The sequence below is a fragment of the Xyrauchen texanus genome, chromosome 41, assembly GCF_025860055.1.
Source record: "Xyrauchen texanus isolate HMW12.3.18 chromosome 41, RBS_HiC_50CHRs, whole genome shotgun sequence".
Lineage (NCBI taxonomy): Eukaryota > Metazoa > Chordata > Actinopteri > Cypriniformes > Catostomidae > Xyrauchen > Xyrauchen texanus.
In genome coordinates this window covers 559509-564508 of record NC_068316.1, presented here as the reverse complement: position 1 = coordinate 564508, position 5000 = coordinate 559509, and the positions used below count along the sequence as shown (strand labels likewise).

Here is a 5000-nt window from a genome sequence, read left to right as displayed (position 1 = left end):
CAAATATAAACCTAAAATCATCTGTCAAATAGAGCTTTAATATGATTATGACATCATATTAAAGGACTGTAGAGCTCCAGTATAATGATTTCAGCGTCTTCATCGGTGAGAGAGTCCTTGACATTTGCATTGATTCGCTCTCATCGAATCGACCTCTAGCGGCTCATCTCATCGTCCTTAAGAAGCGCCGGTCATGTGACTGACATTAATGTGAGCAGACGTCACCGAAGTGACACGATGACCTTACGTCTCGTGCTGTAGAAGGCTGAACGCTCTCTGCGTTTGAGAAGAGACAGCTTTTATTTGTCAAGTCAAATAATGAGCGGCTTCACATTTTGTGATCCGGCGATGAAGACTCCTCTTGTGTTTATAATGAGACTCCAACACAGCGTTAAACCTCGACACCGCCATCAGTGTGTGCGTCATCTTTGTATCTGTGAGCCGTCTTGCTGCATCAGAATTACAGAGTCAAATAGAAACTGAACAATAACATGATGTGTGGAAATCACTTCCTATATCATAATGTCAGATGAACTTTATATAATGAACCGTGCTGTGAAGATACTTGGAACGCATCTCATTAAGAGTAGAAAATACCATATTTGTATCTGTCAGATGATGTTACTGGTAACAGTTTCTATTAAAGGTGCTGTGTGTAATATAATGGAGAATTAGGACACATGCTAAGTTATATATATGATACTGGCTCCTCCGATAACAATGTTACAGTCGGTATATTCCACTGGGAAGTTTCCATTCCGGGCCGGAATTTCTGTTTCTGTTTTTGGGCTGTGTGACCCCGCCCACTGCTCACTCACCAATAGTATTTCCACACCGCCGGGTTGCCATATTGTTTACATGTTTGCCAGCAAACCAACTGGATCAGAGATAACGGATTCACCCGACCTAAAAAGCCTCGTCAGCCGTCTAAACCCCAGCATGAGGCGTAGACGAGGATAAATACTGGAGATGTCTTTGGAAGATGGAGACCGCTTAAAGACCAGAAATCCTTTAAAACAGATGCTGAGCATTCTGGCAACCCACATGAGCGTCCTGTCTGGGGCGGGGCCATGCTCCAATATTTAGAATTTGGACTGCAAGTACCCATTAATGCATGAGTAATGTCTCATGATACACCTTATATGTTATAGCCTCTCATAAATCATTATAACCACAATTATAATACGTTATAAATGCATTATAACACAAACAACAATTTGCAGCAGTTATAATGTATCATATATATTTATTTGTAATATGTAGTATGTATTTTGTGTATATGTAATAATGTAGATATGCTTGAAATAAAGTGACAAAAGCAATGTCTTCTTATAAACATCTATATGATATTTTTGAGTTGTTATAAGACATTACAAGTATCTTGTGCATGTGTAATGTATATAACGTCCAGCTTGAATTAAAGAATACAAAATAACACAATGTTCAAATATATATATATAGTTTGTTTTGTGATGCTACAGCAATCCTCATTGGAAAATGTAGCTTGTTACTGGAAAAGCAACACTATTGGTAAAATATGTGAACTACTGTCACACTAGTTCTGTGAATTGCCACATTTTACCCCTCACAGATGTGAACTGTAGGGGGCGCTCTAACACATTATACCCCTCACAGATGTGAACTGTAGGGGGCGCTCTAACACATTATACCCCTCACAGATGTGAACTGTAGGGAGCTCTAACACATTATACCCCTCACAGATGTGAACTGTAGGGGGCTCTAACACATTATACCCCTCACAGATGTGAACTGTAGGGGCGCTCTAACACATTATACCCCTCACAGATGTGAACTGTAGGGAGCTCTAACATATTATACCCCTCACAGATGTGAACTGTAGGGGCGCTCTAACACATTTTACCCCTCACAGATGTGAACTGTAGGGGGCTCTAACACATTATACCCCTCACAGATGTGAACTGTAGGGAGCTCTAACACATTATACCCCTCACAGATGTGAACTGTAGGTGGCTCTAACACATTATACCCCTCACAGATGTGAACTGTAGGGGGCTCTAACACATTATACCCCTCACAGATGAGAACTGTAGGGGGCTCTAACACATTATACCCCTCACAGATGTGAACTGTAGGTGGGCTCTAACACATTTTACCCCTCACAGATGTGAACTGTAGGGGGCCTCTAACACATTATACCCCTCACAGATGTGAACTGTAGGTGGGCTCTAACACATTTTACCCCTCACAGATGTGAACTGTAGGGGGCTCTAACACATTTTACCCCTCACAGATGTGAACTGTAGGGGGCTCTAACACATTATACCCCTCACAGATGTGAACTGTAGGGGACGCTCTAACACATTTTACCCCTCACAGATGTGAACTGTAGGGGCGCTCTAACACATTTTACCCCTCACAGATGTGAACTGTAGGGGGCGCTCTAACACAGATGTGCTCGCCCATAGACATTCAGTCTAATGTTCAGTTCAAGCAACACCCTCATTATTTCATTGAATATCTCGGCCTCTGAGTGGACTACAAGCTCAATCTAGGGGTCTTTAGAAAGCTGAGATCCTCCCCTTTGTGATGATGTATTAAGATATAATGAACATTATATCATCAATAGTCGAAAATATCTTTTCTTATGATTTGTTTAGCATGCTTTTCCTTCTGGATGATATATTTTGTTCTGGACATGTAAGATATAACATTGGATTGTTCAGCCAATCAAGCTCACAGACAAGTAAACAATGGCTCATTTTATATAAATCGTATAGAAGGTAAAAGCAGATATAAAGTTTTGGGCTATTTGGTGCTTACAGCAGCAGTTATCAGAGCATAAACGAGACATTTGTGTTTGATGTCTTACAGAAATCACATTTCACTTTGTGATTCTTTTAAACATCTTTTGAACTGTGATATTAGAGCAACAAAATGATCTGTACAGTCATGTTCCTGAGAGTGAGAGCTTTCATTTGATATATGACTTGTCCATATATGTGCTATGTGACTTATTTTCACATAAACATTTTTACACTATTACCTCTAGGGGGCGCTAAATTATGACGCAAATTATTTCAGGCTTTATTTTGTTACTTTATGTAACATAAACGCAGAACTGATGGTTACTTCAGATTCTAAGCTTTGAAATGATACCTCATGTGCCTGACTAATGTAAACGGAGACTTTAACGTTTTGCGTGTAATCTTGTTCCGCGATATAGCGCCCCCTTTGGACCCGCAGCACCGAGTTTAAGGGTTTAAAGGACTAAACATAAATACTCTGTAAATATGGAGAGAAATCCTGTTCATGTTGAACTCTACAGGAATACAGCTTTTAATCATTAGATTAGCATATTAAGCAAGACGTGTCATTTAAAATTAAATTATATATCGATTTCTCATCAGGGAGACGATTTTAAATGTGTTTGTCTTAAGAATCGTGATTTTTATAACAGAATGGATTTCCACCTCTATGTCACGTCTCTGTAAAATGTAGTTAAGTTAGTAGCGTCACTACTTTCAGTTAAGTACTCCCCAACACTGATAATGACGATTATTAGCTCTGTAATACTCGCTTGTGATTGGTCAGTGGAAGTGTTCTTGTGATTGTAATGTGTGATGTGGCTCATGAGGTCACGTATCGTGTGTTTTGTTGCTGTTGTGATGCTCTCATGTCCTACAGTAACTCGGACACTGCAAGATTTTAATTTTCTGTGACACTTTGTCCGCTTGCGTCCTCGTCTTTATATTTCATCAGGTCATGTGACACAACAGATTGAAAACAGTTGCTTAGACGACGATGCACTGTGACAATCGCCTTGGCAACCACGAGTGTAACGTGACACAGGTGGCAGTGTGGATTTTATTGAGTCTCATCTCTAATGCCACAAAGGCAACAACAGTTCATGTGCTGGAATGATGCTGATGGAAATGACATTTTTAACTCTTTTAAAACTAAATGACAGACTCCTTTGTCTTGCTAAGACTATTTTCATTACTAACATTTGATGTATCTTGAATACACATTATTAAATCATATTTACACATTTTTTTACAGCTTGATTGATCAAAATATTCTGCGCACAAGTGATATTTCCCTTTTTCTTTGTCTCATATTTCGTCTCAAGCGTGCTCTTCACTCACACTTTGGGCCACAAGTATAATAACTTTGGAAAACTGTTTATTAGGGGCAAAATTGTTTGTTGTGGTGGAAATGATGGAATTTTTGACAAATTGATAGAAATAATTGTCACGCAATAAATATTGAAAAATAAATTATTTCACTCTTAACCCTTTAAACTCTGAGGGCCTTTTTTGAAGATTTTCGGTTTCAGTGGCATACCCAAAATTTAAAACTAATAACTAAAAAAATTCTTTTTAAATTTAAGTATATCATTAAGTATATAAAAAACTTTATGATATTGATTATGATACATGCAAACACAACAATGACTAAAGGTTTGCATAGCATGCAGACATGATTTTAGTCATGAGATTTCACAGAATGAGTTTCATTCTGTGTCATTTGAGTCATCATTGAGTCTGTGTCGTGTATTTGGCGCCATCTCCTGGTGGTCATATGTAACATTGAGCTTCATGTGGATTATCTAATGATCTATACATCTGATTATCTTGTGTGTGGACTCGATTGAAAGATAATCACAGACTCTAAATAATCATATGTGATGGTTTATGTTCTGTTTATGTTTCGTGAAGTTATAAGAGAAAACGCAGCATATGAGCAACATGAATATAATTGTCAAAGACATATATTTATAGACATATAGTTACTCGCTATATTTTCATCTGTGAGTAAAACAAATATGCTGGTTGAATTTCAAAGCACTTGTTCAGTTTTGGTCATAATATCTACATGCATTATAAAGTAGAGCTTATAAACTTTCAAATGACGTTGATCAAGACTAAAACCGTAACATGTATACATAAAAGGCATTTGAAAATACCAAAAATAAATGATGAAGGCCTGGTGAAAAGTTTAATGTGACTTATCACAAC

At 37.9% G+C, this 5000-nt stretch overlaps 1 protein-coding gene across 1 annotated transcript in view; it reads left to right on the top strand.

Annotated features, from left to right (window-relative positions):
* LOC127634607 (lethal(3)malignant brain tumor-like protein 4) overlaps nucleotides 1–5000 on the top strand; it is an 88718-nt gene that overhangs the window by 68859 nt on the left and 14859 nt on the right. The gene's annotated exons all lie outside the window — the stretch shown is intronic.